The sequence below is a fragment of the Schistocerca cancellata genome, unplaced genomic scaffold (assembly GCF_023864275.1).
Source record: "Schistocerca cancellata isolate TAMUIC-IGC-003103 unplaced genomic scaffold, iqSchCanc2.1 HiC_scaffold_906, whole genome shotgun sequence".
NCBI classification, from domain to species: domain Eukaryota; kingdom Metazoa; phylum Arthropoda; class Insecta; order Orthoptera; family Acrididae; genus Schistocerca; species Schistocerca cancellata.
In genome coordinates, this window is record NW_026046915.1 from 17,581 (window position 1) to 42,481 (window position 24,901).

General features: G+C 50.2%; 30 non-coding genes across 30 annotated transcripts; all 30 read left to right on the forward strand.

Annotated features, from left to right (window-relative positions):
• The first annotated feature begins 574 nt into the window (after nucleotides 1–574).
• Nucleotides 575–647, forward strand: Trnaa-ugc (transfer RNA alanine (anticodon UGC)). The gene has a single exon. It is a non-coding gene; the product is annotated as a tRNA-Ala (tRNA).
• A 423-nt stretch (nucleotides 648–1,070) lies between these two features.
• Trnaa-agc (transfer RNA alanine (anticodon AGC)) lies at nucleotides 1,071–1,143 on the forward strand. Its single transcript has one exon. It is a non-coding gene; the product is annotated as a tRNA-Ala (tRNA).
• A 1,008-nt stretch (nucleotides 1,144–2,151) lies between these two features.
• On the forward strand, nucleotides 2,152–2,224 carry Trnaa-ugc (transfer RNA alanine (anticodon UGC)). Its single transcript has one exon. It is a non-coding gene; the product is annotated as a tRNA-Ala (tRNA).
• A 423-nt stretch (nucleotides 2,225–2,647) lies between these two features.
• Trnaa-agc (transfer RNA alanine (anticodon AGC)) lies at nucleotides 2,648–2,720 on the forward strand. The gene has a single exon. It is a non-coding gene; the product is annotated as a tRNA-Ala (tRNA).
• Nucleotides 2,721–3,729: 1,009 nt separating this feature from the next.
• Nucleotides 3,730–3,802, forward strand: Trnaa-ugc (transfer RNA alanine (anticodon UGC)). Its single transcript has one exon. It is a non-coding gene; the product is annotated as a tRNA-Ala (tRNA).
• A 1,475-nt stretch (nucleotides 3,803–5,277) lies between these two features.
• Trnaa-ugc (transfer RNA alanine (anticodon UGC)) lies at nucleotides 5,278–5,350 on the forward strand. The gene has a single exon. It is a non-coding gene; the product is annotated as a tRNA-Ala (tRNA).
• Nucleotides 5,351–5,775: 425 nt separating this feature from the next.
• Trnaa-agc (transfer RNA alanine (anticodon AGC)) lies at nucleotides 5,776–5,848 on the forward strand. Its single transcript has one exon. It is a non-coding gene; the product is annotated as a tRNA-Ala (tRNA).
• Nucleotides 5,849–6,859: 1,011 nt separating this feature from the next.
• Trnaa-ugc (transfer RNA alanine (anticodon UGC)) lies at nucleotides 6,860–6,932 on the forward strand. Its single transcript has one exon. It is a non-coding gene; the product is annotated as a tRNA-Ala (tRNA).
• A 425-nt stretch (nucleotides 6,933–7,357) lies between these two features.
• On the forward strand, nucleotides 7,358–7,431 carry Trnaa-agc (transfer RNA alanine (anticodon AGC)). The gene has a single exon. It is a non-coding gene; the product is annotated as a tRNA-Ala (tRNA).
• A 1,016-nt stretch (nucleotides 7,432–8,447) lies between these two features.
• On the forward strand, nucleotides 8,448–8,520 carry Trnaa-ugc (transfer RNA alanine (anticodon UGC)). The gene has a single exon. It is a non-coding gene; the product is annotated as a tRNA-Ala (tRNA).
• A 1,516-nt stretch (nucleotides 8,521–10,036) lies between these two features.
• On the forward strand, nucleotides 10,037–10,109 carry Trnaa-ugc (transfer RNA alanine (anticodon UGC)). The gene has a single exon. It is a non-coding gene; the product is annotated as a tRNA-Ala (tRNA).
• Nucleotides 10,110–10,532: 423 nt separating this feature from the next.
• On the forward strand, nucleotides 10,533–10,605 carry Trnaa-agc (transfer RNA alanine (anticodon AGC)). The gene has a single exon. It is a non-coding gene; the product is annotated as a tRNA-Ala (tRNA).
• Nucleotides 10,606–11,607: 1,002 nt separating this feature from the next.
• Trnaa-ugc (transfer RNA alanine (anticodon UGC)) lies at nucleotides 11,608–11,680 on the forward strand. The gene has a single exon. It is a non-coding gene; the product is annotated as a tRNA-Ala (tRNA).
• A 425-nt stretch (nucleotides 11,681–12,105) lies between these two features.
• Trnaa-agc (transfer RNA alanine (anticodon AGC)) lies at nucleotides 12,106–12,178 on the forward strand. Its single transcript has one exon. It is a non-coding gene; the product is annotated as a tRNA-Ala (tRNA).
• Nucleotides 12,179–13,194: 1,016 nt separating this feature from the next.
• Trnaa-ugc (transfer RNA alanine (anticodon UGC)) lies at nucleotides 13,195–13,267 on the forward strand. Its single transcript has one exon. It is a non-coding gene; the product is annotated as a tRNA-Ala (tRNA).
• A 423-nt stretch (nucleotides 13,268–13,690) lies between these two features.
• Nucleotides 13,691–13,763, forward strand: Trnaa-agc (transfer RNA alanine (anticodon AGC)). The gene has a single exon. It is a non-coding gene; the product is annotated as a tRNA-Ala (tRNA).
• Nucleotides 13,764–14,765: 1,002 nt separating this feature from the next.
• Trnaa-ugc (transfer RNA alanine (anticodon UGC)) lies at nucleotides 14,766–14,838 on the forward strand. The gene has a single exon. It is a non-coding gene; the product is annotated as a tRNA-Ala (tRNA).
• A 423-nt stretch (nucleotides 14,839–15,261) lies between these two features.
• Trnaa-agc (transfer RNA alanine (anticodon AGC)) lies at nucleotides 15,262–15,334 on the forward strand. Its single transcript has one exon. It is a non-coding gene; the product is annotated as a tRNA-Ala (tRNA).
• A 1,002-nt stretch (nucleotides 15,335–16,336) lies between these two features.
• Nucleotides 16,337–16,409, forward strand: Trnaa-ugc (transfer RNA alanine (anticodon UGC)). The gene has a single exon. It is a non-coding gene; the product is annotated as a tRNA-Ala (tRNA).
• A 423-nt stretch (nucleotides 16,410–16,832) lies between these two features.
• Trnaa-agc (transfer RNA alanine (anticodon AGC)) lies at nucleotides 16,833–16,905 on the forward strand. The gene has a single exon. It is a non-coding gene; the product is annotated as a tRNA-Ala (tRNA).
• Nucleotides 16,906–17,910: 1,005 nt separating this feature from the next.
• On the forward strand, nucleotides 17,911–17,983 carry Trnaa-ugc (transfer RNA alanine (anticodon UGC)). Its single transcript has one exon. It is a non-coding gene; the product is annotated as a tRNA-Ala (tRNA).
• A 424-nt stretch (nucleotides 17,984–18,407) lies between these two features.
• On the forward strand, nucleotides 18,408–18,480 carry Trnaa-agc (transfer RNA alanine (anticodon AGC)). The gene has a single exon. It is a non-coding gene; the product is annotated as a tRNA-Ala (tRNA).
• A 1,002-nt stretch (nucleotides 18,481–19,482) lies between these two features.
• On the forward strand, nucleotides 19,483–19,555 carry Trnaa-ugc (transfer RNA alanine (anticodon UGC)). Its single transcript has one exon. It is a non-coding gene; the product is annotated as a tRNA-Ala (tRNA).
• Nucleotides 19,556–19,979: 424 nt separating this feature from the next.
• On the forward strand, nucleotides 19,980–20,052 carry Trnaa-agc (transfer RNA alanine (anticodon AGC)). The gene has a single exon. It is a non-coding gene; the product is annotated as a tRNA-Ala (tRNA).
• Nucleotides 20,053–21,067: 1,015 nt separating this feature from the next.
• Trnaa-ugc (transfer RNA alanine (anticodon UGC)) lies at nucleotides 21,068–21,140 on the forward strand. Its single transcript has one exon. It is a non-coding gene; the product is annotated as a tRNA-Ala (tRNA).
• Nucleotides 21,141–21,566: 426 nt separating this feature from the next.
• On the forward strand, nucleotides 21,567–21,639 carry Trnaa-agc (transfer RNA alanine (anticodon AGC)). The gene has a single exon. It is a non-coding gene; the product is annotated as a tRNA-Ala (tRNA).
• Nucleotides 21,640–22,652: 1,013 nt separating this feature from the next.
• Nucleotides 22,653–22,725, forward strand: Trnaa-ugc (transfer RNA alanine (anticodon UGC)). Its single transcript has one exon. It is a non-coding gene; the product is annotated as a tRNA-Ala (tRNA).
• Nucleotides 22,726–23,149: 424 nt separating this feature from the next.
• Nucleotides 23,150–23,222, forward strand: Trnaa-agc (transfer RNA alanine (anticodon AGC)). Its single transcript has one exon. It is a non-coding gene; the product is annotated as a tRNA-Ala (tRNA).
• Nucleotides 23,223–24,237: 1,015 nt separating this feature from the next.
• On the forward strand, nucleotides 24,238–24,310 carry Trnaa-ugc (transfer RNA alanine (anticodon UGC)). Its single transcript has one exon. It is a non-coding gene; the product is annotated as a tRNA-Ala (tRNA).
• A 425-nt stretch (nucleotides 24,311–24,735) lies between these two features.
• On the forward strand, nucleotides 24,736–24,808 carry Trnaa-agc (transfer RNA alanine (anticodon AGC)). The gene has a single exon. It is a non-coding gene; the product is annotated as a tRNA-Ala (tRNA).
• The last annotated feature ends 93 nt before the right edge of the window (nucleotides 24,809–24,901 follow it).

Below are 24,901 nucleotides of genomic sequence, written 5' to 3' on the forward strand. Positions count from 1 at the left end.
CAGCCACACTAGTTGGGCGGCCTAAGCCGTAGGCGAAATGTGCTCACTCGCTTGGGCGCGACGTCAAGCTCTAAATAAGGCTGTCACTAGCGTGAGCGTTGCGTGAGCGTCGTGAAAAGTCGGAAAAGTCGTCTGCATAGGTGAGTGCAATGTTTGGGGAGCGTTTCGTAGTTTGCGCAGTGCAATGGAGACGCGGAAACTTGTTGTGGCCCAGTCTTTTGCAGTTGGACGACAAGAGTGGTACACAGTAGTAAAGTGCGAGGCAGTGAGTTGGCATCAACAGTCGAGTGCACAATGGGGCTTCAGATGTGCTTGTTACCTCAGGCGCTGTGTGATTGTCGACATGGAGTGAAAACGGAGCAATTTGTGACTGTCCTTTCAATTTAAGACGTTAAATACAGACGGAATTTGTAGTCGTAATACCAGAGCATCGAAACTACTTGGAACTCTTGTGCATATGAACGTGATCGCGCCTTTGTACACTGGTCCCTTCGCCCCTATGAACCAACCAACCATCATGTCCGCGCACATCAGAGTAGCAAAGGATGGAAAACAGCGCATCTTTGTTGCGCTTGGGGGCGTAGCTCAGTTGGTAGAGCGTTCGCTTTGCATGTGAAAGGTCCCGGGTTCAAGCCCCGGCGCCTCCATGTTTTGTGGACAGTGCATGGTAAGTGTTGGTCGCGGCGAGCCTAAAGACACGCAAGATGTTGCAAAGCCAGCCTCACAGACTCATATGATGTATACTGACGTAAGGAGAGCAAGACGTGAATGTGAGGACCGGCTGTTGTCGAGGTGTCATCGAGTGCAAATCTATCTTAGGTATAACGGCCTAACCTCAATGAAGTCTAGAGTGTGGACAACACGTTCGTCTTACTCAGAGCGGTGGCCGAACGCTATTTTCGACGTTGTGCGTGCCACTTTAATTTTGGCCAACTACGATTCGATACAGAATGCAGGAAACCTGAAAGACACCCTCACGGACACATTGAGAGTAGTGTTTGTCTGCGGAATAATGGGAGTGCAAGGGTCTGTGATATTGATATGGTTGTATGTAGCACTATCCGTCATCAGGGGGCGTAGCTCAGATGGTAGAGCGCTCGCTTAGCATGCGAGAGGTACTGGGATCGATACCCAGCGTCTCCAGAATTTTTAACACACCAACATGCGCACACTGCCATGCAAATAATTCACAGCCAGCGAATGTGTCTAGGCAGATACGAGCGAACGATTAGCAGCCACAATTGGCAAGCGTGCTGTTACGCGCAGGAAGCACCCTCCTCCCAGCCCTATACTTAATTTAGAACCAGTACAAGTCTTCCCTTAAGATTCTCAAACCTATGTCGGAAAGATCTGCCTTGCGCCGAGTTCACAAAAATCCCACTGCACATTCCCATTCTTTACGTGCAGTCGGCTGCTACTGGTGTTGCTAGTTGTGACTGCTGATGACAGATGCCGTAGCAATCAATTCATGGAGTGAGTTGTATGTTTTGCGACACTCTGTCTCTGACAAGCAAGCGGAGGTGACATAGGCGCGAACACGGGAAGTTTGCAGCTCCTCGCTGCCTGCAGAGACCGAGCAGCCACACTAGTTGGGCGGCCTAAGCCGTAGGCGAAATGTGCTCACTCGCTTGGGCGCGACGTCAAGCTCTAAATAAGGCTGTCACTAGCGTGAGCGTTGCGTGAGCGTCGTGAAAAGTCGGAAAAGTCGTCTGCATAGGTGAGTGCAATGTTTGGGGAGCGTTTCGTAGTTTGCGCAGTGCAATGGAGACGCGGAAACTTGTTGTGGCCCAGTCTTTTGCAGTTGGACGACAAGAGTGGTACACAGTAGTAAAGTGCGAGGCAGTGAGTTGGCATCAACAGTCGAGTGCACAATGGGGCTTCAGATGTGCTTGTTACCTCAGGCGCTGTGTGATTGTCGACAAGGAGTGAAAACGGAGCAATTTGTGACTGTCCTTTCAATTTAAGACGTTAAATACAGACGGAATTTGTAGTCGTAATACCAGAGCATCGAAACTACTTGGAACTCTTGTGCATATGAACGTGATCGCGCCTTTGTACACTGGTCCCTTCGCCCCTATGAACCAACCAACCATCATGTCCGCGCACATCAGAGTAGCAAAGGATGGAAAACAGCGCATCTTTGTTGCGCTTGGGGGCGTAGCTCAGTTGGTAGAGCGTTCGCTTTGCATGTGAAAGGTCCCGGGTTCAAGCCCCGGCGCCTCCATGTTTTGTGGACAGTGCATGGTAAGTGTTGGTCGCGGCGAGCCTAAAGACACGCAAGATGTTGCAAAGCCAGCCTCACAGACTCATATGATGTATACTGACGTAAGGAGAGCAAGACGTGAATGTGAGGACCGGCTGTTGTCGAGGTGTCATCGAGTGCAAATCTATCTTAGGTATAACGGCCTAACCTCAATGAAGTCTAGAGTGTGGACAACACGTTCGTCTTACTCAGAGCGGTGGCCGAACGCTATTTTCGACGTTGTGCGTGCCACTTTAATTTTGGCCAACTACGATTCGATACAGAATGCAGGAAACCTGAAAGACACCCTCACGGACACATTGAGAGTAGTGTTTGTCTGCGGAATAATGGGAGTGCAAGGGTCTGTGATATTGATATGGTTGTATGTAGCACTATCCGTCATCAGGGGGCGTAGCTCAGATGGTAGAGCGCTCGCTTAGCATGCGAGAGGTACTGGGATCGATACCCAGCGTCTCCAGAATTTTTAACACACCAACATGCGCACACTGCCATGCAAATAATTCACAGCCAGCGAATGTGTCTAGGCAGATACGAGCGAACGATTAGCAGCCACAATTGGCAAGCGTGCTGTTACGCGCAGGAAGCACCCTCCTCCCAGCCCTATACTTAATTTAGAACCAGTACAAGTCTTCCCTTAAGATTCTCAAACCTATGTCGGAAAGATCTGCCTTGCGCCGAGTTCACAAAAATCCCACTGCACATTCCCATTCTTTACGTGCAGTCGGCTGCTACTGGTGTTGCTAGTTGTGACTGCTGATGACAGATGCCGTAGCAATCAATTCATGGAGTGAGTTGTATGTTTTGCGACACTCTGTCTCTGACAAGCAAGCGGAGGTGACATAGGCGCGAACACGGGAAGTTTGCAGCTCCTCGCTGCCTGCAGAGACCGAGCAGCCACACTAGTTGGGCGGCCTAAGCCGTAGGCGAAATGTGCTCACTCGCTTGGGCGCGACGTCAAGCTCTAAATAAGGCTGTCACTAGCGTGAGCGTTGCGTGAGCGTCGTGTAAAGTCGGAAAAGTCGTCTGCATAGGTGAGTGCAATGTTTGGGGAGCGTTTCGTAGTTTGCGCAGTGCAATGGAGACGCGGAAACTTGTTGTGGCCCAGTCTTTTGCAGTTGGACGACAAGAGTGGTACACAGTAGTAAAGTGCGAGGCAGTGAGTTGGCATCAACAGTCGAGTGCACAATGGGGCTTCAGATGTGCTTGTTACCTCAGGCGCTGTGTGATTGTCGACATGGAGTGAAAACGGAGCAATTTGTGACTGTCCTTTCAATTTAAGACGTTAAATACAGACGGAATTTGTAGTCGTAATACCAGAGCATCGAAACTACTTGGAACTCTTGTGCATATGAACGTGATCGCGCCTTTGTACACTGGTCCCTTCGCCCCCTATGAACCAACCAACCATCATGTCCGCGCACATCAGAGTAGCAAAGGATGGAAAACAGCGCATCTTTGTTGCGCTTGGGGGCGTAGCTCAGTTGGTAGAGCGTTCGCTTTGCATGTGAAAGGTCCCGGGTTCAAGCCCCGGCGCCTCCATGTTTTGTGGACAGTGCATGGTAAGTGTTGGTCGCGGCGAGCCTAAAGACACGCAAGATGTTGCAAAGCCAGCCTCACAGACTCATATGATGTATACTGACGTAAGGAGAGCAAGACGTGAATGTGAGGACCGGCTGTTGTCGAGGTGTCATCGAGTGCAAATCTATCTTAGGTATAACGGGCCTAACCTCAATGAAGTCTAGAGTGTGGACAACACGTTCGTCTTACTCAGAGCGGTGGCCGAACGCTATTTTCGACGTTGTGCGTGCCACTTTAATTTTGGCCAACTACGATTCGATACAGAATGCAGGAAACCTGAAAGACACCCTCACGGACACATTGAGAGTAGTGTTTGTCTGCGGAATAATGGAGTGCAAGGGTCTGTGATATTGATATGGTTGTATGTAGCACTATCCGTCATCAGGGGGCGTAGCTCAGATGGTAGAGCGCTCGCTTAGCATGCGAGAGGTACTGGGATCGATACCAGCGTCCTCCAGAATTTTTAACACACCAACATGCGCACACTGCCATGCAAATAATTCACAGCCAGCGAATGTGTCTAGGCAGATACGAGCGAACGATTAGCAGCCACAATTGGCAAGCGTGCTGTTACGCGCAGGAAGCACCCTCCTCCCAGCCCTATACTTAATTTAGAACCAGTACAAGTCTTCCCTTAAGATTCTCAAACCTATGTCGGAAAGATCTGCCTTGCGCCGAGTTCACAAAAATCCCACTGCACATTCCCATTCTTTACGTGCAGTCGGCTGCTACTGGTGTTGCTAGTTGTGACTGCTGATGACAGATGCCGTAGCAATCAATTCATGGAGTGAGTTGTATGTTTTGCGACACTCTGTCTCTGACAAGCAAGCGGAGGTGACATAGGCGCGAACACGGGAAGTTTGCAGCTCCTCGCTGCCTGCAGAGACCGAGCAGCCACACTAGTTGGGCGGCCTAAGCCGTAGGCGAAATGTGCTCACTCCTAAATAAGGCTGTCACTAGCGTGAGCGTCGTGTAAAGTCGGAAAAGTCGTCTGCATGGGTGAGTGCAATGTTTGGGGAGCCGTTTCGTAGTTTGCGCAGTGCAATGGAGACGCGGAAGCTTGTTGTGGCCCAGTCTTTTGCAGTTGGACGACAAGAGTGGTACACAGTAGTAAAGTGCGCGGCAGTGAGTTGGCATCAACAGTCGAGTGCACAATGGGGCTTCAGATGTGCTTGTTACCTCAGGCGCTGTGTGATTGTCGACAAGGAGTGAAAACGGAGCAATTTGTGACTGTCCTTTCAATTTAAGACTTTAAATACAGACGGAATTTGTAGTCGTAATACCAGAGCATCGAAACTACTTGGAACTCTTGTGCATATGAACGTGATCGCGCCTTTGTACACTGGTCCCCTTCGCCCCTATAAACCAACCAACCATCATGTCCGCGCACATCAGAGTAGCAAAGGATGGAAAACAGCGCAGCTTCGTTGCGCTTGGGGGGCGTAGCTCAGTTGGTAGAGCGTTCGCTTTGCATGTGAAAGGTCCCGGGTTCAAGCCCCGGCGCCTCCATGTTTTGTGGACAGTGCATGGTAAGTGTTGGTCGCGGCGAGCCTAAAGACACGCAAGATGTTGCAAAAGCCAGCGTCACAGACTCATATGATGTATACTGACGTAAGGAGAGCAAGACGTGAATGTGAGGACCGGCTGTTGTCGAGGTGTCATCGAGTGCAAATCTGTCTTAGGTATAACGGCCTAACCTCAATGAAGTCTAGAGTGTGGACAACACGTTCGTCTTACTCAGAGCGGTGGCCGAACGCTATTTTCGACGTTGTGCGTGCCACTTTAATTTTGGCCAACTACGATTCGATACAGAATGCAGGGAAACCTGAAAGACACCCTCACGGACACATTGAGAGTAGTGTTTGTCTGCGGAATAATGGGAGTGCAAGGGTCTGTGATATTGATATGGTTGTATGTAGCACTATCCGTCATCAGGGGGCGTAGCTCAGATGGTAGAGCGCTCGCTTAGCATGCGAGAGGTACTGGGATCGATACCCAGCGTCTCCAGAATTTTTAACACACCAACATGCGCACACTGCCATGCAAGTGAAATAATTCACAGCCAGCAAATGTGTCTAGGCAGATACGAGCGAACGATTAGCAGCAACAATTGGCAAGCGTGGCTGTTACGCGCAGGAACCACCCTCCTCCCCAGCCCTATACTTAATTTAGAACCAGTACGAGTCTTCCCTTAAGATTCTCAAACCTATGTCGGAAAGATCTGCCTTGCGCCGAGTTCACAAAAATCCCACTGCACATTCCCATTCTTTACGTGCAGTCGGCTGCTACTGGTGTTGCTAGTTATGACTGCTGATGACAGATGCCGTAGCAATCAATTCATGGAGTGAGTTGTATGTTTTGCGACACTCTGTCTCTGACAAGCAAGCGGAGGTGACATAGGCGCGAACACGGGAAGGTTTGCAGCCCCTTGCTGCCTGCAGAGACCGAGCAGCCACACTAGTTGGGCGGCCCTAAGCCGTAGGCGAAATGTGCTCACTCGCTTGGGTGCGACGTCAAGCTCTAAATAAGGCTGTCACTAGCGTGAGCGTCGTGTAAAGTCGGAAAAGTCGTCTGCATGGGTGAGTGCAATGTTTGGGGAGCGTTTCGTAGTTTGCGCAGTGCAATGGAGACGCGGAAGCTTGTTGTGGCCCAGTCTTTTGCAGTTGGACGACAAGAGTGGTACACAGTAGTAAAGTGCGCGGCAGTGAGTTGGCATCAACAGTCGAGTGCACAATGGGGCTTCAGATGTGCTTGTTACCTCAGGCGCTGTGTGATTGTCGACAAGGAGTGAAAACGGAGCAATTTGTGACTGTCCTTTCAATTTAAGACTTTAAATACAGACGGGAATTTGTAGTCGTAATACCCAGAGCATCGAAACTACTTGGAAACTCTTGTGCATATGAACGTGATCGCGCCTTTGTACACTGGTCCCTTCGCCCCTATAAACCAACCAACCATCATGTCCGCGCACATCAGAGTAGCAAAGGATGGAAAACAGCGCAGCTTTCGTTGCGCTTTGGGGGCGTAGCTCAGTTGGTAGAGCGTTCGCTTTGCATGTGAAAGGTCCCGGGTTCAAGCCCCGGCGCCTCCATGTTTTGTGGACAGTGCATGGTAAGTGTTGGTCGCGGCGAGCCTAAAGACACGCAAGATGTTGCAAAGCCAGCGTCACAGACTCATATGATGTATACTGACGTAAGGAGAGCAAGACGTGAATGTGAGGACCGGCTGTTGTCGAGGTGTCATCGAGTGCAAATCTGTCTTAGGTATAACGGCCTAACCTCAATGAAGTCTAGAGTGTGGACAACACGTTCGTCTTACTCAGAGCGGTGGCCGAACGCTATTTTCGACGTTGTGCGTGCCACTTTAATTTTGGCCAACTACGATTCGATACAGAATGCAGGAAACCTGAAAGACACCCTCACGGACACATTGAGAGTAGTGTTTTGTCTGCGGAATAATGGGGAGTGCAAGGGTCTGTGATATTGATATGGTTGTATGTAGCACTATCCGTCATCAGGGGGCGTAGCTCAGATTGGTAGAGCGCTCGCTTAGCATGCGAGAGGTACTGGGATCGATACCCAGCGTCTCCAGAATTTTTAACACTACCAACATGCGCACACTGCCATGCAAGTGAAATAATTCACAGCCAGCAAATGTGTCTAGGCAGATACGAGCGAACGATTAGCAGCAACAATTGGCAAGCGTGCTGTTACGCGCAGGAACCACCCTCCTCCCAGCCCTATACTTAATTTAGAACCAGTACGAGTCTTCCCTTAAGATTCTCAAACCTATGTCGGAAAGATCTGCCTTGCGCCGAGTTCACAAAAATCCCACTGCACATTCCCATTCTTTACGTGCAGTCGGCTGCTACTGGTGTTGCTAGTTATGACTGCTGATGACAGATGCCGTAGCAATCAATTCATGGAGTGAGTTGTATGTTTGCGACACTCTGTCTCTGACAAGCAAGCGGAGGTGACATAGGCGCGAACACGGGAAGTTTGCAGCCCCTTGCTGCCTGCAGAGACCGAGCAGCCACACTAGTTGGGCGGCCTAAGCCGTAGGCGAAATGTGCTCACTTCGCTTGGGTGCGACGTCAAGCTCTAAATAAGGCTGTCACTAGCGTGAGCGTTGCGTGAGCGTCGTGTAAAGTCGGAAAAGTCGTCTGCATGGGTGAGTGCAATGTTTGGGGAGCGTTTCGTAGTTTGCGCAGTGCAATGGAGACGCGGAAGCTTGTTGTGGCCCAGTCTTTTGCAGTTGGACGACAAGAGTGGTACACAGTAGTAAAGTGCGCGGCAGTGAGTTGGCATCAACAGTCGAGTGCACAATGGGGCTTCAGATGTGCTTGTTACCTCAGGCGCTGTGTGATTAGTCGACAAGGAGTGAAAACGGAGCAATTTGTGACTGTCCTTTCAATTTAAGACTTTAAATACAGACGGAATTTGTAGTCGTAATACCAGAGCATCGAAACTACTTGGAACTCTTGTGCATATGACACGTGATCGCGCCTTTGTACACTGGTCCCTTCGCCCCTATAAACCAACCAACCATCATGTCCGCGCACATCAGAGTAGCAAAGGATGGAAAACAGCGCAGCTTTGTTGCGCTTGGGGGCGTAGCTCAGTTGGTAGAGCGTTCGCTTTGCATGTGAAAGGTCCCGGGTTCAAGCCCCGGCGCCTCCATGTTTCGTGGACAGTGCATGGTAAGTGTTGGTCGCGGCGAGCCTAAAGACACGCAAGATGTTGCAAAGCCAGCGTCACAGACTCATATGATGTATACTGACGTAAGGAGAGCAAGACGTGAATGTGAGGACCGGCTGTTGTCGAGGTGTCATCGAGTGCAAATCTGTCTTAGGTATAACGGCCTAACCTCAATGAAGTCTAGAGTGTGGACAACACGTTCGTCTTACTCAGAGCGGTGGCCGAACGCTATTTTCGACGTTGTGCGTGCCACTTTAATTTTGGCCAACTACGATTCGATACAGAATGCAGGAAACCTGAAAGACACCCTCACGGACACATTGAGAGTAGTGTTTGTCTGCGGAATAATGGGAGTGCAAGGGTCTGTGATATTGATATGGTTGTATGTAGCACTATCCGTCATCAGGGGGCGTAGCTCAGATGGTAGAGCGCTCGCTTAGCATGCGAGAGGTACTGGGGCATCGATACCCAGCGTCTCCAGAATTTTTAACACACCCAACATTGCGCACACTGCCATGCAAGTGAAATAATTCACAGCCAGCAAATGTGTCTAGGCAGATACGAGCGAACGATTAGCAGCAACAATTGGCAAGCGTGCTGTTACGCGCAGGAACCACCCTCCTCCCAGCCCTATACTTAATTTAGAACCAGTACGAGTCTTCCCTTAAGATTCTCAAACCTATGTCGGAAAGATCTGCCTTGCGCCGAGTTCACAAAAATCCCACTGCACATTCCCATTCTTTACGTGCAGTCGGCTGCTACTGGTGTTGCTAGTTATGACTGCTGATGACAGATGCCGTAGCAATCAATTCATGGAGTGAGTTGTATGTTTTGCGACACTCTGTCTCTGACAAGCAAGCGGAGGTGACATAGGCGCGAACACGGGAAGTTTGCAGCCCCTTGCTGCCTGCAGAGACCGAGCAGCCACACTAGTTGGGCGGCCTAAGCCGTAGGCGAAATGTGCTCACTCGCTTGGGTGCGACGTCAAGCTCTAAATAAGGCTGTCACTAGCGTGAGCGTTGCGTGAGCGTCGTGTAAAGTCGGAAAAGTCGTCTGCATGGGTGAGTGCAATGTTTGGGGAGCGTTTCGTAGTTTGCGCAGTGCAATGGAGACGCGGAAGCTTGTTGTGGCCCAGTCTTTTGCAGTTGGACGACAAGAGTGGTACACAGTAGTAAAGTGCGCGGCAGTGAGTTTGGCATCAACAGTCGAGTGCACAATGGGGCTTCAGATGTGCTTGTTACCTCAGGCGCTGTGTGATTGTCGACAAGGAGTGAAAACGGAGCAATTTGTGGACTGTCCTTTCAATTTAAGACTTTAAATACAGACGGAATTTGTAGTCGTAATACCAGAGCATCGAAACTACTTGGAACTCTTGTGCATATGAACGGTGATCGCGCCTTTGTACACTGGTCCCTTCGCCCCTATAAACCAACCAACCATCATGTCCGCGCACATCAGAGTAGCAAAGGATGGAAAACAGCGCAGCTTTGTTGCGCTTGGGGGCGTAGCTCAGTTGGTAGAGCGTTCGCTTTGCATGTGAAAGGTCCCGCGTTCAAGCCCCGGCGCCTCCATGTTTTGTGGACAGTGCATGGTAAGTGTTGGTCGCGGCGAGCATAAAGACACGCTAGATGTTGCAAAGCCAGCGTCACAGACTCATATGATGTATACTGACGTAAGGAGAGCAAGACGTGAATGTGAGGACCGGCTGTTGTCGAGGTGTCATCGAGTGCAAATCTGTCTTAGGTATAACGGCCTAACCTCAATGAAGTCTAGAGTGTGGACAACACGTTCGTCTTACTCAGAGCGGTGGCCGAACGCTATTTTCGACGTTGTGCGTGCCACTTTAATTTTGGCCAACTACGATTCGATACAGAATGCAGGAAACCTGAAAGACACCCTCACGGACACATTGAGAGTAGTGTTTGTCTGCGGAATAATGGGAGTGCAAGGGTCTGTGATATTGATATGGTTGTATGTAGCACTATCCGTCATCAGGGGGCGTAGCTCAGATGGTAGAGCGCTCGCTTAGCATGCGAGAGGTACTGGGATCGATACCCAGCGTCTCCAGAATTTTTAACACACCAACATGCGCACACTGCCATGCAAGTGAAATAATTCACAGCCAGCAAATGTGTCTAGGCAGATACGAGCGAACGATTAGCAGCAACAATTGGCAAGCGTGCTGTTACGCGCAGGAACCACCCTCCTCCCAGCCCTATACTTAATTTAGAACCAGTACGAGTCTTCCCTTAAGATTCTCAAACCTATGTCGGAAAGATCTGCCTTGCGCCGAGTTCACAAAAATCCCACTGCACATTCCCATTCTTTACGTGCAGTCGGCTGCTACTGGTGTTGCTAGTTATGACTGCTGATGACAGATGCCGTAGCAATCAATTCATGGAGTGAGTTGTATGTTTTGCGACACTCTGTCTCTGACAAGCAAGCGGAGGTGACATAGGCGCGAACACGGGAAGTTTGCAGCCCCTTGCTGCCTGCAGAGACCGAGCAGCCACACTAGTTGGGCGGCCTAAGCCGTAGGCGAAATGTGCTCACTCGCTTGGGTGCGACGTCAAGCTCTAAATAAGGCTGTCACTAGCGTGAGCGTCGTGTAAAGTCGGAAAAGTCGTCTGCATGGGTGAGTGCAATGTTTGGGGAGCGTTTCGTAGTTTGCGCAGTGCAATGGAGACGCGGAAACTTGTTGTGGCCCAGTCTTTTGCAGTTGGACGACAAGAGTGGTACACAGTAGTAAAGTGCGAGGCAGTGAGTTGGCATCAACAGTCGAGTGCACAATGGGGCTTCAGATGTGCTTGTTACCTCAGGCGCTGTGTGATTGTCGACAAGGAGTGAAAACGGAGCAATTTGTGACTGTCCTTTCAATTTAAGACGTTAAATACAGACGGAATTTGTAGTCGTAATACCAGAGCATCGAAACTACTTGGAACTCTTGTGCATATGAACGTGATCGCGCCTTTGTACACTGGTCCCTTCGCCCCTATAAACCAACCAACCATCATGTCCGCGCACATCAGAGTAGCAAAGGATGGAAAACAGCGCAGCTTTGTTGCGCTTGGGGGCGTAGCTCAGTTGGTAGAGCGTTCGCTTTGCATGTGAAAGGTCCCGGGTTCAAGCCCCGGCGCCTCCATGTTTTGTGGACAGTGCATGGTAAGTGTTGGTCGCGGCGAGCCTAAAGACACGCAAGATGTTGCAAAGCCAGCGTCACAGACTCATATGATGTATACTGACGTAAGGAGAGCAAGACGTGAATGTGAGGACCGGCTGTTGTCGAGGTGTCATCGAGTGCAAATCTGTCTTAGGTATAACGGCCTAACCTCAATGAAGTCTAGAGTGTGGACAACACGTTCGTCTTACTCAGAGCGGTGGCCGAACGCTATTTTCGACGTTGTGCGTGCCACTTTAATTTTGGCCAACTACGATTCGATACAGAATGCAGGAAACCTGAAAGACACCCTCACGGACACATTGAGAGTAGTGTTTGTCTGCGGAATAATGGGAGTGCAAGGGTCTGTGTGATATTGATATGGTTGTATGTAGCACTATCCGTCATCAGGGGGCGTAGCTCAGATGGTAGAGCGCTCGCTTAGCATGCGAGAGGTACTGGGATCGATACCCAGCGTCTCCAGAATTTTTAACACACCAACATGCGCACACTGCCATGCAAGTGAAATAATTCACAGCCAGCGAATGTGTCTAGGCAGATACGAGCGAACGATTAGCAGCCACAATTGGCAAGCGTGCTGTTACGCGCAGGAAGCACCCTCCTCCCAGCCCTATACTTAATTTAGAACCAGTACAAGTCTTCCCTTAAGATTCTCAAACCTATGTCGGAAAGATCTGCCTTGCGCCGAGTTCACAAAAATCCCACTGCACATTCCCATTCTTTACGTGCAGTCGGCTGCTACTGGTGTTGCTAGTTGTGACTGCTGATGACAGATGCCGTAGCAATCAATTCATGGAGTGAGTTGTATGTTTTGCGACACTCTGTCTCTGACAAGCAAGCGGAGGTGACATAGGCGCGAACACGGGAAGTTTGCAGCCCCTCGCTGCCTGCAGAGACCGAGCAGCCACACTAGTTGGGCGGCCTAAGCCGTAGGCGAAATGTGCTCACTCGCTTGGGTGCGACGTCAAGCTCTAAATAAGGCTGTCACTAGCGTGAGCGTTGCGTGAGCGTCGTGTAAAGTCGGAAAAGTCGTCTGCATGGGTGAGTGCAATGTTTGGGGAGCGTTTCGTAGTTTGCGCAGTGCAATGGAGACGCGGAAACTTGTTGTGGCCCAGTCTTTTGCAGTTGGACGACAAGAGTGGTACACAGTAGTAAAGTGCGAGGCAGTGAGTTGGCATCAACAGTCGAGTGCACAATGGGGCTTCAGATGTGCTTGTTACCTCAGGCGCTGTGTGATTGTCGACAAGGAGTGAAAACGGAGCAATTTGTGACTGTCCTTTCAATTTAAGACTTTAAATACAGACGGAATTTGTAGTCGTAATACCAGAGCATCGAAACTACTTGGAACTCTTGTGCATATGAACGTGATCGCGCCTTTGTACACTGGTCCCTTCGCCCCTATATAAACCAACCAACCATCATGTCCGCGCACATCAGAGTAGCAAAGGATGGAAAAACAGCGCAGCTTTGTTGCGCTTGGGGGCGTAGCTCAGTTGGTAGAGCGTTCGCTTTGCATGTGAAAGGTCCCGGGTTCAAGCCCCGGCGCCTCCATGTTTCGTGGACAGTGCATGGTAAGTGTTGGTCGCGGCGAGCCTAAAGACACGCAAGATGTTGCAAAGCCAGCGTCACAGACTCATATGATGTATACTGACGTAAGGAGAGCAAGACGTGAATGTGAGGACCGGCTGTTGTCGAGGTGTCATCGAGTGCAAATCTGTCTTAGGTATAACGGCCTAACCTCAATGAAGTCTAGAGTGTGGACAACACGTTCGTCTTACTCAGAGCGGTGGCCGAACGCTATTTTCGACGTTGTGCGTGCCACTTTAATTTTGGCCAACTACGATTCGATACAGAATGCAGGAAACCTGAAAGACACCCTCACGGACACATTGAGAGTAGTGTTTGTCTGCGGAATAATGGGAGTGCAAGGGTCTGTGATATTGATATGGTTGTATGTAGCACTATCCGTCATCAGGGGGCGTAGCTCAGATGGTAGAGCGCTCGCTTAGCATGCGAGAGGTACTGGGATCGATACCCAGCGTCTCCAGAATTTTTAACACACCAACATGCGCACACTGCCATGCAAGTGAAATAATTCACAGCCAGCGAATGTGTCTAGGCAGATACGAGCGAACGATTAGCAGCCACAATTGGCAAGCGTGCTGTTACGCGCAGGAAGCACCCTCCTCCCAGCCCTATACTTAATTTAGAACCAGTACAAGTCTTCCCTTAAGATTCTCAAACCTATGTCGGAAAGATCTGCCTTGCGCCGAGTTCACAAAAATCCCACTGCACATTCCCATTCTTTACGTGCAGTCGGCTGCTACTGGTGTTGCTAGTTGTGACTGCTGATGACAGATGCCGTAGCAATCAATTCATGGAGTGAGTTGTATGTTTTGCGACACTCTGTCTCTGACAAGCAAGCGGAGGTGACATAGGCGCGAACACGGGAAGTTTGCAGCCCCTCGCTGCCTGCAGAGACCGAGCAGCCACACTAGTTGGGCGGCCTAAGCCGTAGGCGAAATGTGCTCACTCGCTTGGGTGCGACGTCAAGCTCTAAATAAGGCTGTCACTAGCGTGAGCGTCGTGTAAAGTCGGAAAAGTCGTCTGCATGGGTGAGTGCAATGTTTGGGGAGCGTTTCGTAGTTTGCGCAGTGCAATGGAGACGCGGAAACTTGTTGTGGCCCAGTCTTTTGCAGTTGGACGACAAGAGTGGTACACAGTAGTAAAGTGCGAGGCAGTGAGTTGGCATCAACAGTCGAGTGCACAATGGGGCTTCAGATGTGCTTGTTACCTCAGGCGCTGTGTGATTGTCGACAAGGAGTGAAAACGGAGCAATTTGTGACTGTCCTTTCAATTTAAGACGTTAAATACAGACGGAATTTGTAGTCGTAATACCAGAGCATCGAAACTACTTGGAACTCTTGTGCATATGAACGTGATCGCGCCTTTGTACACTGGTCCCTTCGCCCCTATAAACCAACCAACCATCATGTCCGCGCACATCAGAGTAGCAAAGGATGGAAAACAGCGCAGCTTTGTTGCGCTTGGGGGCGTAGCTCAGTTGGTAGAGCGTTCGCTTTGCATGTGAAAGGTCCCGGGTTCAAGCCCCGGCGCCTCCATGTTTTGTGGACAGTGCATGGTAAGTGTTGGTCGCGGCGAGCCTAAAGACACGCAAGATGTTGCAAAGCCAGCGTCACAGACTCATATGATGTATACTGACGTAAGGAGAGCAAGACGTGAATGTGAGGACCGGCTGTTGTCGAGGTGTCATCGAGTGCAAATCTGTCTTAGGTATAACGGCCTAACCTCAATGAAGTCTAGAGTGTGGACAACACGTTCGTCTTACTCAGAGCGGTGGCCGAACGCTATTTTCGACGTTGTGCGTGCCACTTTAATTTTGGCCAACTACGATTCGATACAGAATGCAGGAAACCTGAAAGACACCCTCACGGACACATTGAGAGTAGTGTTTGTCTGCGGAATAATGGGAGTGCAAGGGTCTGTGATATTGATATGGTTGTATGTAGCACTATCCGTCATCAGGGGGCGTAGCTCAGATGGTAGAGCGCTCGCTTAGCATGCGAGAGGTACTGGGATCGATACCCAGCGTCTCCAGAATTTTTAACACACCAACATGCGCACACTGCCATGCAAGTGAAATAATTCACAGCCAGCGAATGTGTCTAGGCAGATACGAGCGAACGATTAGCAGCCACAATTGGCAAGCGTGCTGTTACGCGCAGGAAGCACCCTCCTCCCAGCCCTATACTTAATTTAGAACCAGTACAAGTCTTCCCTTAAGATTCTCAAACCTATGTCGGAAAGATCTGCCTTGCGCCGAGTTCACAAAAATCCCACTGCACATTCCCATTCTTTACGTGCAGTCGGCTGCTACTGGTGTTGCTAGTTGTGACTGCTGATGACAGATGCCGTAGCAATCAATTCATGGAGTGAGTTGTATGTTTTGCGACACTCTGTCTCTGACAAGCAAGCGGAGGTGACATAGGCGCGAACACGGGAAGTTTGCAGCCCCTCGCTGCCTGCAGAGACCGAGCAGCCACACTAGTTGGGCGGCCTAAGCCGTAGGCGAAATGTGCTCACTCGCTTGGGTGCGACGTCAAGCTCTAAATAAGGCTGTCACTAGCGTGAGCGTCGTGTAAAGTCGGAAAAGTCGTCTGCATGGGTGAGTGCAATGTTTGGGGAGCGTTTCGTAGTTTGCGCAGTGCAATGGAGACGCGGAAACTTGTTGTGGCCCAGTCTTTTGCAGTTGGACGACAAGAGTGGTACACAGTAGTAAAGTGCGAGGCAGTGAGTTGGCATCAACAGTCGAGTGCACAATGGGGCTTCAGATGTGCTTGTTACCTCAGGCGCTGTGTGATTGTCGACAAGGAGTGAAAACGGAGCAATTTGTGACTGTCCTTTCAATTTAAGACGTTAAATACAGACGGAATTTGTAGTCGTAATACCAGAGCATCGAAACTACTTGGAACTCTTGTGCATATGAACGTGATCGCGCCTTTGTACACTGGTCCCTTCGCCCCTATAAACCAACCAACCATCATGTCCGCGCACATCAGAGTAGCAAAGGATGGAAAACAGCGCAGCTTTGTTGCGCTTGGGGGCGTAGCTCAGTTGGTAGAGCGTTCGCTTTGCATGTGAAAGGTCCCGGGTTCAAGCCCCGGCGCCTCCATGTTTTGTGGACAGTGCATGGTAAGTGTTGGTCGCGGCGAGCATAAAGACACGCAAGATGTTGCAAAGCCAGCGTCACAGACTCATATGATGTATACTGACGTAAGGAGAGCAAGACGTGAATGTGAGGACCGGCTGTTGTCGAGGTGTCATCGAGTGCAAATCTGTCTTAGGTATAACGGCCTAACCTCAATGAAGTCTAGAGTGTGGACAACACGTTCGTCTTACTCAGAGCGGTGGCCGAACGCTATTTTCGACGTTGTGCGTGCCACTTTAATTTTGGCCAACTACGATTCGATACAGAATGCAGGAAACCTGAAAGACACCCTCACGGACACATTGAGAGTAGTGTTTGTCTGCGGAATAATGGGAGTGCAAGGGTCTGTGATATTGATATGGTTGTATGTAGCACTATCCGTCATCAGGGGGCGTAGCTCAGATGGTAGAGCGCTCGCTTAGCATGCGAGAGGTACTGGGATCGATACCCAGCGTCTCCAGAATTTTTAACACACCAACATGCGCACACTGCCATGCAAGTGAAATAATTCACAGCCAGCGAATGTGTCTAGGCAGATACGAGCGAACGATTAGCAGCCACAATTGGCAAGCGTGCTGTTACGCGCAGGAAGCACCCTCCTCCCAGCCCTATACTTAATTTAGAACCAGTACAAGTCTTCCCTTAAGATTCTCAAACCTATGTCGGAAAGATCTGCCTTGCGCCGAGTTCACAAAAATCCCACTGCACATTCCCATTCTTTACGTGCAGTCGGCTGCTACTGGTGTTGCTAGTTGTGACTGCTGATGACAGATGCCGTAGCAATCAATTCATGGAGTGAGTTGTATGTTTTGCGACACTCTGTCTCTGACAAGCAAGCGGAGGTGACATAGGCGCGAACACGGGAAGTTTGCAGCCCCTCGCTGCCTGCAGAGACCGAGCAGCCACACTAGTTGGGCGGCCTAAGCCGTAGGCGAAATGTGCTCACTCGCTTGGGTGCGACGTCGTCAAGCTCTAAATAAGGCTGTCACTAGCGTGAGCGTCGTGTAAAGTCGGAAAAGTCGTCTGCATGGGTGAGTGCAATGTTTGGGGAGCGTTTCGTAGTTTGCGCAGTGCAATGGAGACGCGGAAACTTGTTGTGGCCCAGTCTTTTGCAGTTGGACGACAAGAGTGGTACACAGTAGTAAAGTGCGAGGCAGTGAGTTGGCATCAACAGTCGAGTGCACAATGGGGCTTCAGATGTGCTTGTTACCTCAGGCGCTGTGTGATTGTCGACAAGGAGTGAAAACGGAGCAATTTGTGACTGTCCTTTCAATTTAAGACGTTAAATACAGACGGAATTTGTAGTCGTAATACCAGAGCATCGAAACTACTTGGAACTCTTGTGCATATGAACGTGATCGCGCCTTTGTACACTGGTCCCTTCGCCCCTATAAACCAACCAACCATCATGTCCGCGCACATCAGAGTAGCAAAGGATGGAAAACAGCGCAGCTTTGTTGCGCTTGGGGGCGTAGCTCAGTTGGTAGAGCGTTCGCTTTGCATGTGAAAGGTCCCGGGTTCAAGCCCCGGCGCCTCCATGTTTTGTGGACAGTGCATGGTAAGTGTTGGTCGCGGCGAGCCTAAAGACACGCAAGATGTTGCAAAGCCAGCGTCACAGACTCATATGATGTATACTGACGTAAGGAGAGCAAGACGTGAATGTGAGGACCGGCTGTTGTCGAGGTGTCATCGAGTGCAAATCTGTCTTAGGTATAACGGCCTAACCTCAATGAAGTCTAGAGTGTGGACAAACACGTTCGTCTTACTCAGAGCGGTGGCCGAACGCTATTTTCGACGTTGTGCGTGCCACTTTAATTTTGGCCAACTACGATTCGATACAGAATGCAGGAAACCTGAAAGACACCCTCACGGACACATTGAGAGTAGTGTTTGTCTGCGGAATAATGGGAGTGCAAGGGTCTGTGATATTGATATGGTTGTATGTAGCACTATCCGTCATCAGGGGGCGTAGCTCAGATGGTAGAGCGCTCGCTTAGCATGCGAGAGGTACTGGGATCGATACCCAGCGTCTCCAGAATTTTTAACACACCAACATGCGCACACTGCCATGCAAGTGAAATAATTCACAGCCAGCGAATGTGTCTAGGCAGATACGAGCGAACGATTAGCAGCCACAATTGGCAAGCGTGCTGTTACGCGCAGGAAGCACCCTCCTCCCAGCCCTATACTTAATTTAGAACCAGTACAAGTCTTCCCTTAAGATTCTCAAACCTATGTCGGAAAGATCTGCCTTGCGCCGAGTTCACAAAAATCCCACTGCACATTCCCATTCTTTACGTGCAGTCGGCTGCTACTGGTGTTGCTAGTTGTGACTGCTGATGACAGATGCCGTAGCAATCAATTCATGGAGTGAGTTGTATGTTTTGCGACACTCTGTCTCTGACAAGCAAGCGGAGGTGACATAGGCGCGAACACGGGAAGTTTGCAGCCCCTCGCTGCCTGCAGAGACCGAGCAGCCACACTAGTTGGGCGGCCTAAGCCGTAGGCGAAATGTGCTCACTCGCTTGGGTGCGACGTCAAGCTCTAAATAAGGCTGTCACTAGCGTGAGCGTCGTGTAAAGTCGGAAAAGTCGTCTGCATGGGTGAGTGCAATGTTTGGGGAGCGTTTCGTAGTTTGCGCAGTGCAATGGAGACGCGGAAACTTGTTGTGGCCCAGTCTTTTGCAGTTGGACGACAAGAGTGGTACACAGTAGTAAAGTGCGAGGCAGTGAGTTGGCATCAACAGTCGAGTGCACAATGGGGCTTCAGATGTGCTTGTTACCTCAGGCGCTGTGTGATTGTCGACAAGGAGTGAAAACGGAGCAATTTGTGACTGTCCTTTCAATTTAAGACGTTAAATACAGACGGAATTTGTAGTCGTAATACCAGAGCATCGAAACTACTTGGAACTCTTGTGCATATGAACGTGATCGCGCCTTTGTACACTGGTCCCTTCGCCCCTATAAACCAACCAACCATCATGTCCGCGCACATCAGAGTAGCAAAGGATGGAAAACAGCGCAGCTTTGTTGCGCTTGGGGGCGTAGCTCAGTTGGTAGAGCGTTCGCTTTGCATGTGAAAGGTCCCGGGTTCAAGCCCCGGCGCCTCCATGTTTTGTGGACAGTGCATGGTAAGTGTTGGTCGCGGCGAGCCTAAAGACACGCAAGATGTTGCAAAGCCAGCGTCACAGACTCATATGATGTATACTGACGTAAGGAGAGCAAGACGTGAATGTGAGGACCGGCTGTTGTCGAGGTGTCATCGAGTGCAAATCTGTCTTAGGTATAACGGCCTAACCTCAATGAAGTCTAGAGTGTGGACAACACGTTCGTCTTACTCAGAGCGGTGGCCGAACGCTATTTTCGACGTTGTGCGTGCCACTTTAATTTTGGCCAACTACGATTCGATACAGAATGCAGGAAACCTGAAAGACACCCCTCACGGACACATTGAGAGTAGTGTTTGTCTGCGGAATAATGGGAGTGCAAGGGTCTGTGATATTGATATGGTTGTATGTAGCACTATCCGTCATCAGGGGGCGTAGCTCAGATGGTAGAGCGCTCGCTTAGCATGCGAGAGGTACTGGGATCGATACCCAGCGTCTCCAGAATTTTTAACACACCAACATGCGCACACTGCCATGCAAGTGAAATAATTCACAGCCAGCAAATGTGTCTAGGCAGATACGAGCGAACGATTAGCAGCAACAATTGGCAAGCGTGCTGTTACGCGCAGGAACCACCCTCCTCCCCAGCCCTATACTTAATTTAGAACCAGTACGAGTCTTCCCTTAAGATTCTCAAACCTATGTCGGAAAGATCTGCCTTGCGCCGAGTTCACAAAAATCCCACTGCACATTCCCATTCTTTACGTGCAGTCGGCTGCTACTGGTGTTGCTAGTTATGACTGCTGATGACAGATGCCGTAGCAATCAATTCATGGAGTGAGTTGTATGTTTTGCGACACTCTGTCTCTGACAAGCAAGCGGAGGTGACATAGGCGCGAACACGGGAAGTTTGCAGCCCCTTGCTGCCTGCAGAGACCGAGCAGCCACACTAGTTGGGCGGCCTAAGCCGTAGGCGAAATGTGCTCACTCGCTTGGGTGCGACGTCAAGCTCTAAATAAGGCTGTCACTAGCGTGAGCGTTGCGTGAGCGTCGTGTAAAGTCGGAAAAGTCGTCTGCATGGGTGAGTGCAATGTTTGGGGAGCGTTTCGTAGTTTGCGCAGTGCAATGGAGACGCGGAAGCTTGTTGTGGCCCAGTCTTTTGCAGTTGGACGACAAGAGTGGTACACAGTAGTAAAGTGCGCGGCAGTGAGTTGGCATCAACAGTCGAGTGCACAATGGGGCTTCAGATGTGCTTGTTACCTCAGGCGCTGTGTGATTGTCGACAAGGAGTGAAAACGGAGCAATTTGTGACTGTCCTTTCAATTTAAGAACTTTAAATACAGACGGAATTTGTAGTCGTAATACCAGAGCATCGAAACTACTTGGAACTCTTGTGCATATGAACGTGATCGCGCCTTTGTACACTGGTCCCTTCGCCCCTATAAACCAACCAACCATCATGTCCGCGCACATCAGAGTAGCAAAGGATGGAAAACAGCGCAGCTTTGTTGCGCTTGGGGGCGTAGCTCAGTTGGTAGAGCGTTCGCTTTGCATGTGAAAGGTCCCGGGTTCAAGCCCCGGCGCCTCCATGTTTCGTGGACAGTGCATGGTAAGTGTTGGTCGCGGCGAGCCTAAAGACACGCAAGATGTTGCAAAGCCAGCGTCACAGACTCATATGATGTATACTGACGTAAGGAGAGCAAGACGTGAATGTGAGGACCGGGCTGTTGTCGAGGTGTCATCGAGTGCAAATCTGTCTTAGGTATAACGGCCTAACCTCAATGAAGTCTAGAGTGTGGACAACACGTTCGTCTTACTCAGAGCGGTGGCCGAACGCTATTTTCGACGTTGTGCGTGCACACTTTAATTTTGGCCAACTACGATTCGATACAGAATGCAGGAAACCTGAAAGACACCCCTCACGGACACATTGAGAGTAGTGTTTGTCTGCGGAATAATGGGAGTGCAAGGGTCTGTGATATTGATATGGTTGTATGTAGCACTATCCGTCATCAGGGGGCGTAGCTCAGATGGTAGAGCGCTCGCTTAGCATGCGAGAGGTACTGGGATCGATACCCAGCGTCTCCAGAATTTTTAACACACAACATGCGCACACTGCCATGCAAGTGAAATAATTCACAGCCAGCAAATGTGTCTAGGCAGATACGAGCGAACGATTAGCAGCAACAATTGGCAAGCGTGCTGTTACGCGCAGGAACCACCCTCCTCCCAGCCCTATACTTAATTTAGAACCAGTACGAGTCTTCCCTTAAGATTCTCAAACCTATGTCGGAAAGATCTGCCTTGCGCCGAGTTCACAAAAATCCCACTGCACATTCCCATTCTTTACGTGCAGTCGGCTGCTACTGGTGTTGCTAGTTATGACTGCTGATGACAGATGCCGTAGCAATCAATTCATGGAGTGAGTTGTATGTTTTGCGACACTCTGTCTCTGACAAGCAAGCGGAGGTGACATAGGCGCGAACACGGGAAGTTTGCAGCCCCTTGCTGCCTGCAGAGACCGAGCAGCCACACTAGTTGGGCGGCCTAAGCCGTAGGCGAAATGTGCTCACTTCGCTTGGGTGCGACGTCAAGCTCTAAATAAGGCTGTCACTAGCGTGAGCGTTGCGTGAGCGTCGTGTAAAGTCGGAAAAGTCGTCTGCATGGGTGAGTGCAATGTTTGGGGAGCGTTTCGTAGTTTGCGCAGTGCAATGGAGACGCGGAAGCTTGTTGTGGCCCAGTCTTTTGCAGTTGGACGACAAGAGTGGTACACAGTAGTAAAGTGCGCGGCAGTGAGTTGGCATCAACAGTCGAGTGCACAATGGGGCTTCAGATGTGCTTGTTACCTCAGGCGCTGTGTGATTGTCGACAAGGAGTGAAAACGGAGCAATTTGTGACTGTCCTTTCAATTTAAGACTTTAAATACAGACGGAATTTGTAGTCGTAATACCAGAGCATCGAAACTACTTGGAACTCTTGTGCATATGAACGTGATCGCGCCTTTGTACACTGGTCCCTTCGCCCCTATAAACCAACCAACCATCATGTCCGCGCACATCAGAGTAGCAAAGGATGGAAAACAGCGCAGCTTTGTTGCGCTTGGGGGCGTAGCTCAGTTGGTAGAGCGTTCGCTTTGCATGTGAAAGGTCCCGCGTTCAAGCCCCGGCGCCTCCATGTTTTGTGGACAGTGCATGGTAAGTGTTGGTCGCGGCGAGCATAAAGACACGCTAGATGTTGCAAAGCCAGCGTCACAGACTCATATGATTGTATACTGACGTAAGGAGAGCAAGACGTGAATGTGAGGACCGGCTGTTGTCGAGGTGTCATCGAGTGCAAATCTGTCTTAGGTATAACGGCCTAACCTCAATGAAGTCTAGAGTGTGGACAACACGTTCGTCTTACTCAGAGCGGTGGCCGAACGCTATTTTCGACGTTGTGCGTGCCACTTTAATTTTGGCCAACTACGATTCGATACAGAATGCAGGAAACCTGAAAGACACCCTCACGGACACATTGAGAGTAGTGTTTGTCTGCGGAATAATGGGAGTGCAAGGGTCTGTGATATTGATATGGTTGTATGTAGCACTATCCGTCATCAGGGGGCGTAGCTCAGATGGTAGAGCGCTCGCTTAGCATGCGAGAGGTACTGGGATCGATACCCAGCGTCTCCAGAATTTTTAACACACCAACATGCGCACACTGCCATGCAAGTGAAATAATTCACCAGCCAGCAAATGTGTCTAGGCAGATACGAGCGAACGATTAGCAGCAACAATTGGCAAGCGTGCTGTTACGCGCAGGAACCACCCTCCTCCCAGCCCTATACTTAATTTAGAACCAGTACGAGTCTTCCCTTAAGATTCTCAAACCTATGTCGGAAAAGATCTGCCTTGCGCCGAGTTCACAAAAATCCCACTGCACATTCCCATTCTTTACGTGCAGTCGGCTGCTACTGGTGTTGCTAGTTATGACTGCTGATGACAGATGCCGTAGCAATCAATTCATGGAGTGAGTTGTATGTTTTGCGACACTCTGTCTCTGACAAGCAAGCGGAGGTGACATAGGCGCGAACACGGGAAGTTTGCAGCCCCTTGCTGCCTGCAGAGACCGAGCAGCCACACTAGTTGGGCGGCCTAAGCCGTAGGCGAAATGTGCTCACTCGCTTGGGTGCGACGTCAAGCTCTAAATAAGGCTGTCACTAGCGTGAGCGTTGCGTGAGCGTCGTGTAAAGTCGGAAAAGTCGTCTGCATGGGTGAGTGCAATGTTTGGGGAGCGTTTCGTAGTTTGCGCAGTGCAATGGAGACGCGGAAGCTTGTTGTGGCCCAGTCTTTTGCAGTTGGACGACAAGAGTGGTACACAGTAGTAAAGTGCGCGGCAGTGAGTTGGCATCAACAGTCGAGTGCACAATGGGGCTTCAGATGTGCTTGTTACCTCAGGCGCTGTGTGATTGTCGACAAGGAGTGAAAACGGAGCAATTTGTGACTGTCCTTTCAATTTAAGACTTTAAATACAGACGGAATTTGTAGTCGTAATACCAGAGCATCGAAACTACTTGGAACTCTTGTGCATATGAACGTGATCGCGCCTTTGTACACTGGTCCCTTCGCCCCTATAAACCAACCAACCATCATGTCCGCGCACATCAGAGTAGCAAAGGATGGAAAACAGCGCAGCTTTGTTGCGCTTGGGGGCGTAGCTCAGTTGGTAGAGCGTTCGCTTTGCATGTGAAAGGTCCCGGGTTCAAGCCCCGGCGCCTCCATGTTTCGTGGACAGTGCATGGTAAGTGTTGGTCGCGGCGAGCCTAAAGACACGCAAGATGTTGGCAAAGCCAGCGTCACAGACTCATATGATGTATACTGACGTAAGGAGAGCAAGACGTGAATGTGAGGACCGGCTGTTGTCGAGGTGTCATCGAGTGCAAATCTGTCTTAGGTATAACGGCCTAACCTCAATGAAGTCTAGAGTGTGGACAACACGTTCGTCTTACTCAGAGCGGTGGCCGAACGCTATTTTCGACGTTGTGCGTGCCACTTTAATTTTGGCCAACTACGATTCGATACAGAATGCAGGAAACCTGAAAGACACCCTCACGGACACATTGAGAGTAGTGTTTGTCTGCGGAATAATGGGAGTGGCAAGGGTCTGTGATATTGATATGGTTGTATGTAGCACTATCCGTCATCAGGGGGCGTAGCTCAGATGGTAGAGCGCTCGCTTAGCATGCGAGAGGTACTGGGATCGATACCCAGCGTCTCCAGAATTTTTAACACACCAACATGCGCACACTGCCATGCAAGTGAAATAATTCACAGCCAGCAAATGTGTCTAGGCAGATACGAAGCGAACGATT